Source organism: Artibeus jamaicensis, unplaced genomic scaffold (genome assembly GCF_021234435.1).
Source record: "Artibeus jamaicensis isolate MK-2021 breed Jamaican fruit bat unplaced genomic scaffold, CSHL_Jam_final scaffold_1964, whole genome shotgun sequence".
Taxonomy (NCBI): domain Eukaryota; kingdom Metazoa; phylum Chordata; class Mammalia; order Chiroptera; family Phyllostomidae; genus Artibeus; species Artibeus jamaicensis.
The window spans coordinates 46,466,396-46,487,539 of NW_026522030.1; the positions used below are offsets into that span (position 1 = coordinate 46,466,396).

The 21,144-nt window shown below is 41.2% G+C and overlaps 1 protein-coding gene across 17 annotated transcripts in view; it reads right to left on the reverse strand.

Annotated features, from left to right (window-relative positions):
• Positions 1-21,144, reverse strand: part of PTPRD (protein tyrosine phosphatase receptor type D) — a 523,934-nt gene that overhangs the window by 417,877 nt on the left and 84,913 nt on the right. The window lies entirely within an intron of this gene.

A 21,144-nucleotide genomic window follows, 5' to 3' on the forward strand; every position in this document is an offset into this window, starting at 1 on the left:
AGGGAGGAAAGGAGAGAGAGAAACATTGATATTAGAGAGAAATATCAATTGGCCGCCTCTCATATGCATCCAGACCAGAGATTATACGGGCCTGTGTGACCCGGGATCAAACCCACAGGCTTTCAGCTATAGGATGACACTCCAACCAACTGAACCACACTGCCCAGGGCTCGGTGAATATTCTTGAATAGCAGGCACAGCGAAAGGTACAGGAGACCTAGCAATGTACAAAACAACAAGGTCCCTGATACATTCTAGTGTGAGGAGACAGAAAAATGCAAGTTATTTACAAAACAAAAATTAACTAGTAGTGCTATAAAGGAAATAAGGTACTGAGTAAAAAATACTTGGTCTGTTGGAGGCTTTGGATGGATTGACAGGGAAAAGCCCTGAAGAATGAAGTGGGACCCGCACCTGAGAAACTAGACGATCCACAGAAGAGCTTTCCAGGCTAAGGGACAGACTGCCCAGGGCAGAAACAAAGAGGCAGGAGGGAGCCAGGTGTGTCTGGAACCCAGTGAGCCAGGCAGAGAGCACCATGTGGTAGGCTAGGAGAACAGGATGGACCCAGGTTGCACAAGGCCTGTGCGACCCATTGGCAAGACTGGATTTCATTTGAAATGCAACAGGAAGACACTGGCGGGCTTTATGCTAAGGGATGACAGTGTCTGATTTACACTTAGATTACTTTTCCAGAGGCTGTGAGCCAACGGTTTTAAACATGCAATTCTCCTTCCATCACCCACCCCACTCCAAGTCTCTGTTGAGACTTTCAATCCATTTATTTGGACATGACCATTGTTCTCCATTGTCAAGTCTTCAACCCTTTATGAAAGTCTCTCAGTTTCATTTTCAAGAATCCTATGGTCATCTCTCCTTCTCAAATTTGTTTAAATCAATCAGAAATACTGAGTTGCTTTTTAATGTTTTAAACTGCCTTTCTCTGTTCCTATACAACAAGAGGCCCTAGAACACAGAAAGGATTTTCCTTTTTGTACCCCAGGGCTCTCCCACAGAGAAGTTTAATACACTTTAGAATTTGCACTTGAAAAGTAAGTACCCAATGTTAGTTCTCATTTGCGTTCCTGAAAACTAAGAGGGGAAAAGAGTCTGCTTTCATGTACAAAGAAACGTTGGGAATACCAGTTCTCTGTGGTCATACTTTTAAATCTGTGATCCTGGACAGGCTTTCCACACACACGTTTAAAAAAAAAGGTTTCAGTTTGGGACATCAAAGTCTCATTTTGACCCTTTTAAACCTTGTAATGTTAGCAGTGATACTAATACCCAATAGAACACTGGCATTCAGGCTATTAGGAAAAAATGGCCTTGCCAATAACTCAAAAATCCTTTCTTTCAGGATTTAGCAGCCCGGTCCTGCTGTGAGTCAATTGCTGGCCAGCTTCCAAAATTAGCGTTTCAGTCTTAGTTATCTTTCATGTTTCATCCCTTTGTCTGCACTCCAGGACTTCCTCCATTATTAAAGCAGGGCTTTTAACTGCCCAACAGGAAGTCATTTAATTCCTGACTTTTTCTTATTAGTTTGCTAAATAGACTTAAAATACCAGTACTTAACCTCCATCTTAAAAGAACATGATAAGCACTGAAGAAAGAAATCAGGGAAGACACAAACAAATGGAAACATATACCTTGTTCATGGATTGGAAGAATTAACATCATCAAAATGTCCATACTATCCAAGGCAATTTACAGATTCAATGCAATGCCTATTAAAGGACCAATGGCATATTTCACAGACATAGAACAGACACTTCAAAAATTTATATGGAACCATAAATGACCCCCAAAAACTGCTGCAATTTTGAGAAAGAAGAGCGAAGTAGGAGGGATCACAATACCTGATACCAAACTGTACTACAAGGCCACTATAATCAAAATAGCCTGGTATTTGCATAAAAACAGGCACATAGACCAATGGAACAGAACAGTGAGCCCAGAAATCAACCCAACTCTCTACAGTCAATTAATATTCGACAAAGGGGGCAGTAACATAAACTGGAGTAAAGACAGACTCTTCAACAAATGGTGTTGGGAGAACTGGACAGCTATGTGCAAAAAAAAGAAACTTGAGCACAGACTTACACCATACACCAAAATAAATTCAAGGTGGATAAAAGACTTAAATATAAGCCGTGACACCATTAAAGTCCTAGAGGAGAACATCAGCAAGAAAATCTCAGATATTTCACGCAGCAACATTTTTATCGATATGTCCCCTAGAGCAAGGAATATAAAGAAAAGAATAAACAAATGGGATCTCATCAAAATAAAAAGCTTCTGTGTGGCTAAAGAAAACAGTATTAAATTAGCAAGACAACCAGCTGTATGGGAAAACATATTTGCCAATGATATCTCAAAGGTTTAATCTCCAAAATATACAAAGAACTTACACGACTCCACTCTAAGAAGACAACCAACCCAATTAAAAAATGGGAAAAGGACTTGAACAGACACTTCTCCAAGGAAGACATACAGAACATCCAGAGACACATGAAGAGATGCTCAGTATCGCTAAGCTATCAGAGAGATGCAAATTAAAACCACAATGAGATACCACTTTACACCAGTCAGGATGGCTATCATAAACAAAGCAACAAACAACAAATGTTGGAGAGGTTGTGGGGAAAAGGGGTCCTTAGTTCACTGTTGGTGGGATTGCAGACTGGTACAACCACTGTGGAAAACAGTATGCAGTTTCCTCACAAAACTAAAATGGATCTGCCTTTTGACCCAGCAATTCCACTGCTAGGATTATATACTAAGAATCCTAAAACATCAATTTCAAAGAACCTATGCACCGCAATATTCATAGCAGCACTATTTACAATAGCCAAGAGCTGGAAGCAACCTAGGTGCCCATCAGTAAATGAATGGATCAAAAAATTGTTGTACATATACACAATGGAATTCTATGCAGCAGAGAGAAAGAAGGAGCTACTACCCTTTGCAACAACATGGATGGAACTGGAAAGCATTATGCTGAGTGAAATAGGCCAGGCATTGAAGGACAAATACCATATGATCTCACCTTTAACAGGAAGCTAAACAACAAAACAAACAAGCAAGCAGAATAAAAATAAAGACACTGAAATAGAGAACAAGGGGATAGTGACCAGAGGGGAGAGGGAAAGGGAATTTAAGGGGGAAAAGGGGAGGGATTTGGAGGAACAAGTATGAAGGACACAGGGACGAGGACTGGGGGGGAGGAAATGGGAGGGAGGTGAGGGGCATGGGGCGGAGGGGCTGGGATGGGAGAAACAGACAAAAAACTGTACTTGAAAAATAACTAAATAAAAATTTTAAAAAAGAACATGATAAAGCACAAGAGTGTTGTATGGGGGGAAGGGCTTAGAAGGTGATCTACGTCACCTTACTGTGTCACCTCCCAATACAATGTCACCTTACTCTGCACCTCCAAAAAGAAGTCTATTGCCCCCTCTGATTGGGCTTCCACTTGCCTTGGGCGACAGAACAGAGCAGAAGCCAGCTGTGTGTGTTCTGACATGACTCTCGAGAAACCCAAGAAATCTCAGGAATCAGCTTTGCATGCTCTCTTCCACTTACTTGCTGATCTGGGGTCCCCGGTCACCATCATCATTTAAATAAGCCCAGGCTAGTCTAGTGGCAGGGCTGAAGGACCCAGCTAAGTCATCTCAGACCAGTCATTCCCAGAGGACTGGCAGCAAACCACAGACCCATGAACAAGCCCAGCAAAGATCCCCTGAGTGTGGCCTGCGACAGCAGAACTCCCTCGCTGAGCCCAGACCAAACTTCCAACCTAGAGCACTATGCAGTAAATAAACGTGTGTTGGTTTAAGTTACTAAGTTTTCAGGTGGTCTGGTATGCAGCCAAAGGTAATAATGACATCAAGGGTTCAAACGGTTGTCTAATCTAGTGAAAAATAAAAGTTTTTAAATGCATGTTTTCTTTAGTACCTTTCCCCACTTTTAAATATTCAGGCAACTTGGCTTCTTACAGCCACATCTGAATTAACACAGTCCTCTTGACAAGAATCAGCTAGAAAATCACTCTCATTAACTTGCTGACTAATTAAGTAATGTGTTGTTCTGTGATTTAAGAAAATCAGTAAAGTGAAACTTTTTGAGCCTCTTTGCCCCTTATTTCAATTATATATACTTTCTTACACACAGCACAGAGTAAAACTGTTCTAAAGTGTTTAACCATTGGCTAAAACCACATCGCAAGATGTTCTTTGCTGATGATGGAACTGAAGAGACTCAGTGTCTGAGATCTCAAATGATCTCACGAGGCACACTGACAGGCAGTAGTTAGCATATTTTATCTCCACAGATGCTGTTTTCCTTAAGTGGTTTCTGCCCAGGGATGAAGCCCACAGTTCAAGTTAGGTCTATAATCTAAAAGCAGGGAAGTTTTTACTCAAACTTTTTGAAGGAATGACATTTTGAGCAGTCCAGATGTGCTCCTCCGGACAATTTCTGACAGCACACTGGACATGTCTATCCTTGGATAGGAGCTAGTCAACATGACTTTTACTAGAATGCATAAAAAAATGAGAAGATATAATGAAAAAAATTAACAACAGATTTAACAAGGTTGCTAAGTATATAATGACTATTAAAAGTCACCTGTATTATTCAAAGCAATGAAACAAATAAACATTTTTAAATGTGCTATTCACAACATCAAAAGTACTTCACAAATCTAGAACAAATGGAACCACAGTTGACAAGATTTCTGTAGAAAAACCACACAGCACGAGGGCCCAGCACTAGCAGAGCTCTGCCTCTGGCCTCTCCTCAGACGAGAGCAGTGACCTCACTTCCTGATAACAGCCCAGCAGAACTTGGAACCCTGGTAACACGGCAGTTACATTCAACAACTGCTCTACCCAGCTCACCTGGCTGGAGACATTTGCATGGATGGGCTGTTTTCTTGTTTTCTGGCTCCTTTCCTGAGCCATGGCCTCAAAGGAGGCAGGAAATAATACTATGTTCTTCTATGGCCACCGCTGGGTCCACTCTCAGCCCAGATGCCTATGGCTCTTTTCATGGGGGCACCCAGAGGTAACAAAGGGAGGCCTACGGTGGTTTTGTTCGGGCCAGACCACCACTCCCATCCCACACGAGCAGCCCTATGTCTCCTCCCCATACTCGTGTGTATGGGTAAAGGGCTTCACCTAGGGCATGACCTGGAGCTTAGGGAAGCAGAAACCAAGGGTAAGAAGTTGGGGTGGTGGGGTAGGATGGGGTAGAGGTACATGGAAGCTTATACATGTGGGTGGGGAGGGGTGGGGGACAGACTCAGGGAGAGCCTGCGGAGGCTAGGCAGGAGCAAAGACAGGCCTCAGACCACCTCTGTGCCGGACTGGCCGTGGGGAGGATGTTCCAGGGGTGGGTCCTGGGCTGCAGCTTCTCTGAAAGGCTCTGGCTGTGTCCTGTCTTTGGTGGGGGAGCACATGGAAATGCGGGCACATGGGTGATCTTTCTTCCTCTCAAAACTCCAGCACCAGCCCAGGAGGCAGAGCCGGCTCCTGCTTCAACACCTGTCGTACATCCCAAGGAGCTCCATGCAGGGGCGGACCAGGAGGCTGCTCCATACCTGGATGGGTGTCCACCTCCAGTGGTCATAACCTCCAGCAGCCACTCCAGACACAGCTCTGGAGCCAGGACCCAACCATGCAGCATCTCGAGACCTGACTGAGGCCCCACCACCCCTGCCTGAAGAGCTCTCCCTTGCACCTGCCCCGGCTCCTGCTGCAGAGGAGGAGCCACCTCGGGAAGATGCATCACGGCCAGCTCTGGAGCCACCTGCTGAACTTGCTCTTCCTCTCCCCCCAGAGGAATCTGTTTTACTCCCTCCCTTGACTTTCTCCTATTCTCCATGGTGTGATTCATTTTAAGTAATAAATAAAAGCTATTGTTTACATTGTAAATTGTGTCATTCCTGAGCTTTACATACATACATTCACGATGCTGTGCAAGCATCACCCCCACTCTCTAGTTTCAGGATGTTCCAACACCATAAAAGAAAACCCTGCACCGGAAGTACCCACTCCTCCCAGTCATCAAGCTGTGGTGGATAAAAATAGGGAGGAACAATTTAGGAGCAAGGGGTCCCAGCCTCGCACCAAGCTCCCCAGTCCATGGCTCCAGGGCTAGGAAGAGAAGCCCCCATAACTTCTGGCTATAAAATCCTGCAGGGATTGAGGCTATGTAAGATAGACACTACTAGACTCCCTGGCAGTTCCTCTTAAAGGGCCCATACACAAATTATTCAGACTCACTCCCTCCGAGCTCCAGCATAAGGACAGCAGATTGAAAGTCACCAGAGACATACGGAAGGAACTGAATTGACTGGCATCAGTGTGAGAACCACAGGACAGCTTTCTCCCACATAGAAGCTCTAGCATAGACCACTGTACATTTTCTGAGGCCTCCCTCCACAGAGCCACAGAGCCAGCAGGTGGGTGCTATACCTGAGACTCCATTAATCTGGCTCACATTATTTGCCCAGCCCTTGACACCCTACCACACCCAACTGTCAGGTCTACCCCAGCTGTTTCCAGGGGCTGTCTATGTGAATGGCTTGTCTTGGCTTATGCTTTAGATCACAGATGGCAAACACAAGGCCCTTGGGCCAAATCTGGCCATTCACCTTGTTTTCTCTGGCCCAACACCTTGTTTCTACCTGGCGGCAGCACCAAGTCCCCCGCCCCCAGTTAAGGAGTAGTTATATTTATACAGTCCTAACATTACATTCAGCCCTTTGAAGGCAACTAGGAGGCTGATATGGCCCCCAGTGAAAATTAGTTTGACAGCCCTGCTTTAGATTGTCTTAGATTCTTTCAAATGAGCAGCATCTGGCTTCAGCGAGCCCTGTAACTCTCACTAAATTGATCCTAGGCCTGCCCCTAGCAGCAGCTGGCCTCAGATCACAGCCTGGCCTCACCTCCGAGCCCACGAGTAGCAAGCCATCCACAGATCACTTTGTAGCTTACGCTGTATGACTCTAGACAGAACATAGGCAGTGGCTGACTTTGGACATGCCAACATAAATCAAGGCTCAACTACAACAGAGGCGTGTACACAGCCCACTCAGTAGGTGCACCTCAAGTACCTTAGGTTGGGTGATAGGGGTGGCTGTGTCATTGGACCCTACAGGACAGCTACTACATCAGGCCACTCTACCCAGCCTGGGGCACATAGTAGCTCTACCTAACACACAGAAACACACACAGGGGGGCTGCCAAAATCAGAAGACAAATAAACACGGCCCAAATGAAAGAAAAGAACAAAACTCAAGTGAAAGAACTAAACGAAATGGACCAGGAAGCTATTAGTTTAGTAGTTCAAAATACTGGTTATAAGAATGCTCGAGGAACTTAGTGGGGACCTCAAAAGCATAAAAAAGATCCAGTAAGAAATGAATGATACACTAATTAAAGTAAAGAACAATTTACAGGTAACAAACAGTAGAGTGGATGAAGCCAAGAATCAAATCAGCAATTTGGAACATAAGGAATCAAAAACTAACCAATCAGAACATTGAGAAGAAAAAAGAATCCAAACAAATGAAGAATGTGTAACAAGACTCTGGGACAACTTCAAGTATGCCGCCCTTTGAATCATAGGGTGCCAGAAGGAGGAGAGAGAGCAAGACATTGGAAACTTGTTTGAAAAAATAATGACAGAAAGCTTTCCTGACTTGGTGAAGGAAACAGACACACAAATCTAGGAAATGCAGAGAGCTCCAAATATGATGAATCCAAACAGGCCCACACAGAGGCACATAATAATTAAAATGCCAAAGGTTAAAGACAAAGAGAGAATCTTAAAGCCAGCAAGAGAGAAGCAGTTGATTACCTAGAAGGAAGACCCCATAAGACTTTTGGCTGATTTCTAAAAAGGAAATTTGAAAGCTAAAAGAGATTGGCAAGAAATACTGGCAAGTGATGAAAAGCAAAGACAAACAACCAAGATTACCCTACCCAGCAAAGCTATCATTTAGAAATGAAGAGAAGATAGTTTCTCAGAGAAAAAAAAGGTAAAGGAGTTTATTACCACCAAACCAGTATTACATGAAATGTTAAAGGGTCTTCTTTAAGAATAAGAAAAAAAATATAGACAATAAAGGCAACAAATACATATCTATCAACATTTGAATCTAAAAAAAAACAAACAAGCAGAACAGAAGCACAATTATAGTTACAGAGGACATTTTGATGGTTTTCAGATGGGAGGGGTGTTGGGAAGTAGGTAAAAGAGTTGAAGAGATTGAGAAGTGCCAATTCATAGTTACACAATGGCCACGGGGATATAAAGTACACCACAGGACATCAAGTAGCCAAAGAATGTATATGCATAACCCGTGGACATGGACAGTGGTGTGGGGATTGCCTGAGGGAGTGGGTAGTGGGCTGGGTGGAGGGGGGCAAAAGGAGAAAAACTGGGACAACTCTATAAGCATAATCATTAAAATATAATTAAAAAAGAAAATACATTGCCAAAACTAGTGTGCAAACAGCTGGGTAGGTTTTTAAATATATAATTATAATATAAAACCATTTAAAAGAAAAAAAACCCAAGATGCAAAGCATTTCTAAAACTCTAGGCCAGAGAAATGTTTAGCATCCTATAGTGCAGCAAAATCTCAAAAGAAGGTGTTTTCTAAAGGGACACAGGGCAAGCACATGCACTTCCAACAAGAGGCAGTGCACATGCCTCTACATGCAGAGATGGCTGCCCTCCCCAAAAGGGACACATGCACTATCGACACTAGGGAGAGAGCACCATCACTATCAGATTGGTAGGATTCTGGTCTGGCAGTGACCGGCCCTGGGGACAAAGTGAGGAGACAGAGGGTGCAGCAGATTCCCCTGGAGAAAAAGAAAAGCGCCTCCTCTGGGAGAATAGTGTGCCGACCCACCAAGGGTCCATTTGTGCACATTCTCACCTGGTGGTGCTCATCCTAGAGGTTACCCCACTGAAATTCTTACACAATTGTTCAAAACGGCATTGTCAACACTACCCATCAGAGCACCGATGTAATTGCTTGGAACTGGAAAACACACTAATGTCCATGGAGAGGGGATGGGATCCACCGGTCCCGGTCCACACGGACAAGGGGAGCTCAGCAGCTAAGGGGGGTGCAGGGATCTCTGCATGGCAACAGATAAAGACTTTGGGGGTCCTCTCATGTGAGACATGTGGACCAACCATGTGCACACAGGATCCCACCTGTCAGACCACATACATGTGGTTTCAACAGGCAGACACACATCTCTGAAAATGAGTCTGTATGTGACAGAGAAAAACTAAGAAAGGCAGAGCCTGAGAGACACCCACCAGGCCACACACGATGGTCACCTCTGAAGTGACACTTGCAAATCTCTTACCTTCTCCTTGAGGTGATGTCTAAATTTTTTATAATGCATGTGTGACTTTGATACTTCTAAAAATATTAAAGTCATATGTTCAGTGCTACCCATTTATCACTCATTCATGCAGTAAAGAACATTAATTATTTTTATTCACAAAGAATTTAGGGCAAGAAAATATCGTAATACAATAAGTTCTAAAGCAATTAAAAATAAAGAACAAAGTCCTTCCAGCGGGAAGAGCCCCGACAGGGGGCGCTCACGGCTCCAGTCCCCACAGTGCCAGCATATGCACATGTGAGTGCCTGTGTTCCCACACTTGTGTGTGTGCGCCTGTTCATGTTCACTCGTGTGTGTGTGCACTTGTGGATGTTGTGCAGGGAGGACTCCCAGGTGTGTGCCCTTCTGGAACCTCAATTCCACAGGGGCAGAAACTGCCAGTCAGTCCTCTTTCTCCTTGGAATTATCTGTGTTCCCACATCAGAATTTCTGGAGCCCCTACTGTGTGGAGTAAGAGCCACTTCTGATTTTTCATTCCCATCATTGTGCTAAAGGGAACAGCAGCATCCATAAATCTTTTTATACTTAGGACATACTTCTAGATATGGAAATCCTCTGTCTAATGTAAGTAAACATGATTTTCACATGTTGGGGCAGCTCCCTACATCTGAGGTCACCTTGTCCACTTGGAGCCTTGTTTGGGAAAGCAAGAGTGCGGAGACCTGGGGCTGAGACCTCAGGGAGGGAGCGAGGAGAAGGGGGTAGAGTAGAGGGGATGAAGGTACCTGGGAGTGACAGGCTCAGCTGGAAGGTCCCATCCATCCTGGCACTGTCCTGCCCCATGACCTGTCACATGTTCTGTTCTTCGCCCCCACCCCTAGCCCATACCAGCCCCACCCTGCTCCACAAGTTACCTGAGCTGAGTGGCCTGGTCCTGCCATCAAGCACACTGGAGAGTGTGGGCCTGCACATTCAGGCCTGCTGCCTGTCCCTCCAGTTGCAGAGCCCCTTCCTCTCTAACAGCAAAGCAGTTCTAGGGAGGCTCAGCCAGCCACCAGGAACATGCTCTATCCAGGTGAAATGCTCAGTAGCAACAGCAGGACTCACTTGAACCTGGGTGAGCAGCACAGACCTCAAAAGGGACCTCAGGGAAGGTGCCAGAAGCTCTGGGCATCAGGCTGGAGGATTTGGGGCAGGCCACAGCACCCAATCCACAGAGGTCCTCCAGCAGTGACCTCTGCCCCAGCCTGGTGCCAGCCCTTCACCCTCATACCCAGCACCTGGGGCTCCGCTCAGTGGGGATGCGGGTGAGAGCCCTCATCGCCTGCAAAGTCAGGTCAGGTGAGTCCACTTGGTCTGAGGAGGCCATGTGAGGTCATGGTCAGTGACATATCTTTTGTCTTCCCAGAAATGGGATCCCCACGCCTCAGCAGAGAACATAGGTCCTGGATGTGTCACCAGCCTCTCCCTGGAGGAAGAGAAAGAAGCCCCTGAGGGTAGGGAGAAAAGGAGACGGAGGCAGGAGGACATATTTGTGGATACCAGTCTTCTAACCGATTTTAAGATAAGCCACAGACTCAGAGAAGTTGTTTGCAAACACATCTCTGATAAACAACTAGTATCCAAATATGTGAAAAAAAAACAAAAAAAAAAAACCTTAAACCTCAACAATAAGAAAACAGACAACCTGCCCTGGCTGGTGTAGCTCAGTGGATTGAGCACAGGCCTGCGAATCAGACAATTGCGGTTCATTCCCAGTCAGGGCACATACTGGGGTTGCAGGCCGGTTCCCTGCAGGCCAGTTCCCAGCAGGGGACACATGAAAGGCAACCATACATTGATGTTTCTTTCCCTCTCTCCTTCCCTTCCCCTCTAAAAGATAAATAAATAAAATCTTTAAAAAAAAAGAAAACAGACAACCCAATTAAAAATTGGGCATAAAGTCTGGACAGACACCTTAGCACAGAGGACACACAGATGGTGGGAGATAGAAGATGGTGGCAGGGAAGGTGAAAGGTACACTCCTCCCAGGACCAACCTGGAATTACAACTAAATTACAGAACAATCAACCTGAATAACCAACTGAAGACTAGCTGAGGAGAAGTCTTGTAACCAAGTAGTTCAGAAGAAGTCATATCCAGACTGGTAGGAAGGACAGAGATGCAAAAAGGGCTGACTCGGCTGACCCTGCACACGTGTGAGACAGTAGAGAATTCCCAGATACAAAGGTTTCCCCAAGGAGCAAGGAGTCTCAACCCCTGCTGGGCTCCCCAGTCCAAAGCAACAGAGCAAGGAAGAGACGCCCACATAACATCTGGCTATGAGAGATGAGGGTAGGAGGTGGCGGCTTTGAGGGGTCTAGTAGAAAACCAAGTGCCCTCTTAAAGGGCCAGCACACAAATCTTGTTTGCAAGCACACACCCCAGGCTCCAGCCAAGGGATGGCAGGTTAGAGCCAACTAGAATATACAAGGAGAGGGCTGAAGGGACAGCTGCCAAAGTCCCTGTGCTGAGTCCATCTCCCACTCCACCCAAAGATACCATCTTTCCTGGGCTGAGCACTCAACTCCATAGGACATCGGCCAAGGGGAATTCATTATAGGCCCACCCTCCCAACTTCCTCTGGCCCTGTCCTGCCAACCTGACTCGCTGAGGAGTAGACTTCTGGCTGTGGCCAACCTGGGCCCACTTTCTTTCAGACTTTCTTGGAATGCTCTTGAGGAGGTCTGGGCAGATGCAGAGTGGTGAAGATGCAAAGGTAGAGACTGTTTTATGGCTGTGGGTAAGGACCATTTTTCCCTCACGTGCCTGCCTAGAACCATCATTTCTACACAGAATACCCCCAACACATAGGCAAATCTTAATCTGTTTTAGTCTCATAAACTGCTTCCCTTACCTGATGACCCCAATACCCCATCCCACCTCAAAGGTTCACAGGCCCCAGACAGGTAGAGGCTGGCCCTGGTGTACTCGGAGACTTCTGCTGAGTGGCCTCAGGCAGAGAATATTCACCAAGTTTGACTGTGTGAATACTACTGGGGAACACCACTCACCCCTACCTGTTGACTTACAGAGAACCTATTCACATAATGTGTGTACTGCCAGAGGCTCTTTCAGTGGCTGAGCCTACAAAGCAGGCACCAAGTAGAAGCAGATCTTGGAGTGACTTGTACCTTTTGCTGAACTGCCCCCAGTCTGAATACTGGTAGAAGTTGGCATTAATTTGCAGCTTGGACCCTCCCAACCTACTCAGCAGAAGCAGCCAGAATTTTAAAAGATGAAGGTAGTCTAAGGGACCTCTGGGGCAATGCCAAGTGTAACAATATCTGCATAATAGCAGTACCAGAAGTAGAAGAGAGAGAGCGAGAGGTTGAAGACCCAAATGTAGAAGTAATGAATGAACACCCCCCAAATACGGTGAAAAAATAGACATAAAAGTCCAGGAAGCATAGAGATCCCCAAGTTAGATGAATCTAAAGAAGCAAACACCATGACACAACATAATTAAAATGTTAAAGGTGAAAGAAAAAGACAGCATCTTAAAAACAGCAAGAGAAAGACAGTTATCTTCAAGGGAGCTCGTGTAAGATTGTCAGCTGATTCCTCAACAGAAACATTTCAGGCCAGAACAAATTAGCATGAAATATTCAAAGTGATAAAGATCAAGACTATTTGGCAAGGTTATCGTTTAAAATTGGAGAAATGAAGAACTTGCCAGACATAAAAAAGCTAAATAAGTTCATTAACAGTATTACAACAAATGTTAAACCTTTTTAATAAGAAAGAATACAATTAGAAAGAAAATGGCAATAAATGTGTACCTATTAAAAAAGACTTTAAATATAAATGCATTAAACTCTCCACTTAAAAGACAGGATAGCTGGGCCATGCGCAGGTAAGTCAGTTAGATCAAATGTCATGCAATACACCATGGTTGCAGGTTTGATCTCTGGTTAAAACATATAAGAAGCAATCAATGAATACATAAATAAGTGGAACAACAAATCTATCTATCTATCTATCTATCTATCTATCTATCTATCTACCTATCTATCTTGTTCTCTGTCTCTAACAACAAAAAGATACATGGTATCAGAATGGAAAAAAAAAAACAAGACCCATATATTTGCTGTCTACAACACACCTACCTCAGAACAAAAGACACATATGGACTGTAAGAAAAGGGCTAGAAAAAATATTTATTTCAAATGGGAAAAGAAAAAAGCTGGAGTAGCAATATTTATATCAGACAAAACAAGCTTTAAAACAAAGACTAAAATAAAAGACAAAGAGGGACATAAAGGGATCGATCCAAGAAGAGATAACTGTTATACACATCTATACACCCAATACAGGAGCACCTAAATATATAAAGTAAATCTAGATGGACATAAAGGGAGAGGTTGACAGTAATACAATCATAGTGGGGGATTTTCACACATCATTGACATCAATAGATAGATCTTCCAAGACAGAAAATCAACCAAGAAAAAGTGGCCTGAAATAATACACTAGACCAATTGGAGTGAATTGATATTTTCAGAGCATTTCAACCCAAAGCAGCAGAATATATTGAAATACAAAGGGCTATAAGAAAATACTATAAACAAATATACGTCAACATATGGGACAACCTGGGTGAAATGAATAAATTACTAGAAATACACAATGTTCCAAAACTGTATCAGGAAGAATAAGAAATCCAAATAGACCAATTACAACTAATGAAATTGAAGCAGTGATCAAAAAACTCCCAGCCAACAAAGACCTGGGCAAAATGACTTCTCAGGTGAATTTTATCACACATTCAAAAAAGAACTAACACCTATTGTTCTCAAAGTATTCCAAAAAATTCAAAAGGAGGTAAGACTCCCAAGCTCATTTTATGAGGCCAGCACTATCCTAATTCAAAAACTAGATAAAGAAACCACAAGAAAAGAAACATATAGGGCAATATTCCTGATTAACATAGATGTAAAAATCCTCAACTAAATCAGAAAACCAAAATCCAGAAATACATTAAAAAGACTGTACCCATGATCAAGAGGGATTTCTTTCTGGGACTCAATGTTGCTACAATATCCTCATATGAATTAACAGAATACATTGCATAAACAAAATGAAGGATAGAATTTATATGATCATATCAATAGGTACAGAAAAAAAGTGTTTGGCAAAATCTAGCACCCTAGTTTATGATTAAAAAAACCCTCTCAGCAAAGTGGTAACAGAGGCAACATGCATCAATCCAATAAAGGCCATAAATGAGCAAACGTCATACTCAGCAGAGAGAAACTAAAAGCATTCCCCTTAAGATCAAGAACAAGACAAGGATGTCTGTTTTTATCACTCAACACAATTATGGAAGTCCTGGCCACAACAATCAGACAAGAAAAAGAAAACAAAGTATCCAAAATAAAAAGGAAGAACTGAAATTGCCATTATTTGCAGAAGATATGATACTGTGTATAGAGAATCCTAAAGATTCCACCAAAAAACATCACTGATAAATGAATTCAGTCAAATAACAGGATACAATAAATATACAGAAATTGTTTGAATTTTTATGCACCAATAATGACCTAACAGAAAGAGAAACTAAGAAAACAATCCCCATTTACAATTGCATAAAAAATACCTAGGAATAAACTTAACTGAGGAAGTAAAAGACCTGTACATGGGAAATGATAAGACACTGAAGAAAGAAATTTAAGAAAATACAGATAAATGGAAGTACATACCATGTTCATGGATAGGAAGAATTAGCACACTAAAATGTCCACACTACCCAAAACAATCTATACATTCAATGCAATTCCTATTAAAATACCAATGACACTTTTATAGAACTGAAACAGAAAATCTAAAAATTCACATGGAAACACAAGAAAACACAATAGCCACAACAATCTTGAGAAAAAATAACAAAGTCTGAGGTATCACACTACATGATATCAAACAATATTACATGGGTATATTAATCAAAACAGTATGGCACAGGCATAAAAAGACACATAGATCAAAGGAAGAGAACAGAAAGCTAGGAAATACCCCATGCATACAAGGCCAATTTATATATAACTAAGGGTCAAGAACGTAAGATGGGGTAAAGATAGTCTCTTCAATAAATGATGCTGGGAAAACTGGACAAGTACATGAAAAAAAATACTAGACTGCCTTCTTGCACCACATACAAAAATAAACTCAAAAGGTATTAAAGACTTAAATCTAAGACTCAAAACCCTACACCTGCCCTGGCAGGTGTAGCTCAGTGGATTGAGCACAGGCCTGTGAAGCAAAGGGTCACTGGTTCAATTCCCAGTCAGGACACATGCCTGGGTTGCAGGCCAGGTCCCCAGTGGGGAACATAGGAGAGGCAACCACACACTGATGTTTCTCTTCCACTCTTTCTCCTTCTCTTCCCCTCTCTCTAAAAATAAATAAATGGAATATTTTTATTTAAAAAAAAAACAAACTATACACCTCCTAGAAGAAAACATACACAGTAAAATTACTGAACATTTCTTAAAACTACATTTTTCTGATATATCTTCTTGGGCAAGGAAAACAAAAAAAATTTATAAATGGACTATATCAAACTAAAAATTTTTGGATAGCAAAGGAAAAAGCAGCAGCAAAATGAAAAGACAATCTACTAAAGGAGAGAAGATACTGGCCAATGCCACATCCAATAGTGGTTAATATTCAAAATTTGTAAAAAAATCATATAACTCATCACCACTAAAAATAAACAATCCAATTCAGAAATGGTCAGAGGACCTGAAAAGACACATATTCAAAGAGGACATATAGATGGTCAATAGATATATGAAAACATATTCAAGGTCACTGATCACCAGAGAAACACAAATTAAAAACATGAGGTATCACCTCACACCTGTCAAAATGGTTAGCATCAATAAATCAACAAACGACAACCAGTGGTTACAGAGGATGTGGAGAAAAGAGAACCTTCATGCACTGTAGGGGGAATATAGCCTGGTGCAACCACAGTGAAAAACAACAGTATGACGTTTCCTCAGAAATTAAAAATGGAACTGCCTTATGACCCAGTGGTTCCACTTCCGGGATATATCCAAAGAAACCCAAAACAGTAATTCAAATGGATATATGCATCCCTGCATTCAGTGCAGCATTATTTATAATAGCCAGCCTATAGAACCAGTCCAAGTGCCCATCAACAGAAGAGTGGATAAAACAGTGGTGGTACATATATACAATAGAATATTAGTCTGACATAAAAAAATGAAAGAAACATTACCATTTTCAACAGCACAGATGGACCTAGAAAGTGTTGTGCTAAGTGAAATAATTTGGTCAGAGAAAGACAAATACTGTATGATTTCACTTATATGTGGAATCTAAGGAACAAAATAAATAAACAAAGCAAATAGAAACAGACTCGCAGATAACAAAGAACAGACTTGGTTTGCCAGAACAGAAAACAGTCACAGGAATGTACTGCACAGCATAAGGAATATGGTCCATATGATTGCAATAATCATGTGTGGTGTCAGGTGGGTACTGGAAATATCAGGGGGAACACTCTGTAAAGTACATGATTGTCTAACCACTGTGCTATATACCTGAAAATAATACAAAATAATATAAACTGCCATTGAAAAAGAAAATTTAAATTAAAAAAAATCAAGGTGCAAGGAAGATAAATGCAAAGATATAGGGTTTGCCAAAGAAAAGAAATTATTTAAAGATTACTAAGTTCTACCATTATAGTGGAAGAAGAAAAATGAGATTACAGAAAGTTTTCATTTTAAATATATTTGCAAAGTGGCCTAAGAGTGGAAACATGGTCCATTATCGTTTACTTGCCTAGAGAGCTATAAACTACAGTCCCAGAGGCACCATTAACAGAATCACAGAGGGCCAGATGCACAATGTAGGTGCATTAAAAATGCCTATTGGGTAAAAAAACTAAATAAAAGTAGGTAGGGTGGATAAAACTGATGACTAAATCAGTTTTAATGTCCTAAACTATAGAAGTTTAAGAAATACATATATTCATTCTGTTTATGATATATATTTATGAATATATATGTTCATTGTTTTATAATATATATTCTCTTTATAGTATACATAAATCTTTATATTATACATATCTTTATAACAAAATTTCTATAGGAACGATTTCCCCACTGAATTAAATATATCGATGTAATTCTCAATATTCTTTGTTCAGCATTCACTAGCATTATATCATATCAAGTCTTTATTGAGGCAAGAGAGATTCAAGTTTAAACACTAAAACAAGAGTGACTTTCATATTACTTTTTTTCTGCTAAGAATACAAAATGACCCCTATTCTTGATATGATTTTATCAGTAACATTGCATGCATTACCTTCATGGAAATTCTGAAACCTCTGAAAAACCAGCGATGTTGACAGCACACAGAAATCACAAACCAAATATTAATGATAATATTAATTGCTCCTTGCCATAAATTCTCTATGATTTTTATAATTTAATTCAAATCCTATCATTTTCTTTAACGACATTATTTAATAAATAACTTGCTCCTCAGTAGCATCTTTCTGGTGGAGAGGAGAGAAAGGAGGACAGAGGAACCTATCACGCCACCAGATAAATGGGCTTCAACAGAAAACCTCTTCCAAAACTGATAGCCTGCTACCGCATGATGAGTGCTCAGGAAAGGAAATATTTATGGCTTTTCTCCTAACTTCTGACCCTTGAAATTAAAAGCACTTTCTCCACCTCTTCTGTTTCAGTTCACCCATAGGAAAAATGTCTCTCTTTATGGCAGGGAAAATTTTTTTATGATACCCAGATATATAGCTACATAAAGTGACCCTAAACAAATCTTCCCCAAACAACTTGCCTGTCAGTGGTGAGAAAATACACAGAATGCCATGGAACAAAGGGTCACTAGACTTTGTCACACCCACTCAACAACCCTAAGCATGAGACAGAGGTCCTTTCCAGGGTGCTACTGAACTGCCCAGGTAGTTCTGCAGGCTGTCCAATGGTCTCCATGGCTAACAACCAACTTGAGGCTCGAGGTATGCTCAGAATCCTGGCCCAGAAAGGAACCCAGGTTTCCAGCAGTAGGCACCAAACAATCAGGCTTCCTAGATATTCTGCCAAAGATGGCTTCAAGCTAGGTAAGATCTAGAGCAGAAAATAGTCTTTCTCTCTGTTCTTTCTCGTTACATTCAAGGTAGTAGACTGTACCACAATCAAAATATAGGGCTTCAGTCACACATAACAATGACAATAATTATGCCTTAATATTATCTATTATAAATATATATATAATATAATAGGCAATATAATGTATCGCTATAAATAACATTTATTGTAAAAAACAGAAAAGGGACAGCACACTTGAAAAAAGGGATTGTTCCAAAAAAAATTGGCAGCCCAGTAAAAATGATTTCAGATTTCTGGATTCTGGAACTCGGAAGAGAATAATTTTCTATTGTTTTATGCCAACAAGTATTGCAGTAATTTGTTTCAACAGCAACAGGTAATTAATATGCCATATGTAAGTTCCCAGTGCTCTGGCTAGCGTATTGTTTCCAAGTTGAAAATTAAAAAGTTATTTGCATTAACTACATAAATAATGGTTACAGAAAAAAAAAAACAAAATAAACTCCACTTTAAAGACAAAAAATGGGCACAATCTCTTTTTGGAGTTTTTATATTTTTGAGGGCAGACTTTTTTTTCTTAAAGGGAATGATAGTTACCACTCTCTTATATCAAACAAAATTGTCCCACTTCAAAACAAGATCATAAACACGAACAAAGTAATTATACACGCTTTATAAAATGCCACAAAACACATTTTCTTTTATTAAATTCCTTCTTTTCAGCTCACTAAGTATAGTAAATTCAAGGCTGAACAAATTTTCTTGATAATTATTTTGTGATAGCTAATGCTTTCTAAATGTCACAGTGTATACTGTGAGCTCATTAAAAATTATTGGGGGATTGTTTCTTAATAATGAAATGCAAATATTAAAAGTAAAGGGAGTGGTAATTACTTGAAATATGAAACCATTTATGGTATTTAAAACAAATTAGAAACACTCTTGTTCTCCAATTATTTCAGTACTGAAGTTTGCTGGGCATAAGGCATTACATTAGACATGGCACATATGTAAAGCGTGCTTTTTCTTCTCCCTATTCTACACATTTTACTATGATGTAAGCCATATGTTTCATTACGAAGGGTGGTATGAAAAGGATATAGCAAGACAGGCAAACTTCTGATTCGGAGATCAGCAATATAGAAAGGCCTCTTCATTAAAAACACATTATTGTTTTGCTTCAAGGCATTTACCTTATGTTCCCAGTAACATCCTGAGAGTTTAGAGATTAAAAACATCTGGGTTTTAGGCATTAAGATTTTAGGGATCATGGATCTCACACTAAAAATACTCAAAATAATGGGCTGTTTGGTGAAGACAGGGATCGTGTGATGAATAAATTAACATATACTCACTTAATGATTAAACACATCTCATGACTGGGCATAAGGACACATAGGTTAAATTTTTTGGTTCTTGTACTATCTGCTATTTATAAATGAGGTAGGCTCGAAGATATTATCAAGCTACCATATAAATTTTATTCACAAGTTTGAGTCATGTGGAGATGATAAAACGATTATCTAGCTTCCTTTTAGGGTCAGGAAATAAAATAAAATGCCCTTTGAGCTTAAATTATGACTCTCGCCATTACTAAATACTAAGGAAAGTTGAAACACTTGTGGTGGTTTAAAGATGTCTACAAACTCTTTCACACTCCTTCCCTCAGGAAGTAGAATATAATTTCACTTCCCTTGAGTGTAGACTAGGCTCTGCGACTTGCTTCTAGCAAACGTATTATGGAAGAATTGACAGGATGACTCAAGATAAAGTTATACAAAGACTGAAAATTCCGACTTAAGTGTATGCTCAAGCTATCTCCTTTCATTCTCTCTCTCTCTCTCTCTCTCTCTCTCTCACACACACACACACACACACACACACTTGCACTCTCACTTTCTCGCTATCACCCTCTCTAAAGGAAGGCAAATGCCATGTTCTCCAGACACCCAGGAAAACTGCGGAGAGATGGATGTGATGAGGAACCAAGGCCTGTCAGCAACATTGTGAGTAAGATTAGAAGCAGATAGTCTGAGTCCTGCCACATGTGTGAGCCTAGAAGCAAATCCTCCTCCAGTGAAGCTTTGAGATGAATGCACCTCTGGCCAAAACCTTGACTATAATAACTTCATGGCAGAACCTAAATCAGAATTATCAATCATATTCCTGACTCACAGAAATTGTGAGATAATAAATTTAAACTATTACATGTGGAATAGTTTGTTACACGGCAGTAGCTAACTCACTGTTAGAACATGGAATAAGAACAAGTTGTTCTGGGGCAGGGGAAGTGTGAGATAACATGTCCTTATCTCCAAAGTCAAATCAAGATCTTTCAATTTTAGGATATTGGGCAGGGTCACATAGCTCCCCCAGATCCCATTTTATCATCCACACAAGAAAGATGTTAACGAAAATAATTTCCAAGGTTCCTCTGGGCATTAAAATGCAGGACTTGAAGCTGTGAGGAGGCAGCTTTAATCTTCATGTAAGGAAAGATGACTCTTGGGACCCTCTAACCTTGGGAGCTGCCTTCCAGCCCCCTTGGTGGAGAAAAGATTGGATAACCATTGGTGGTGACTGTACCAAGAGTTTTCTTATACTGGATGAGAGGT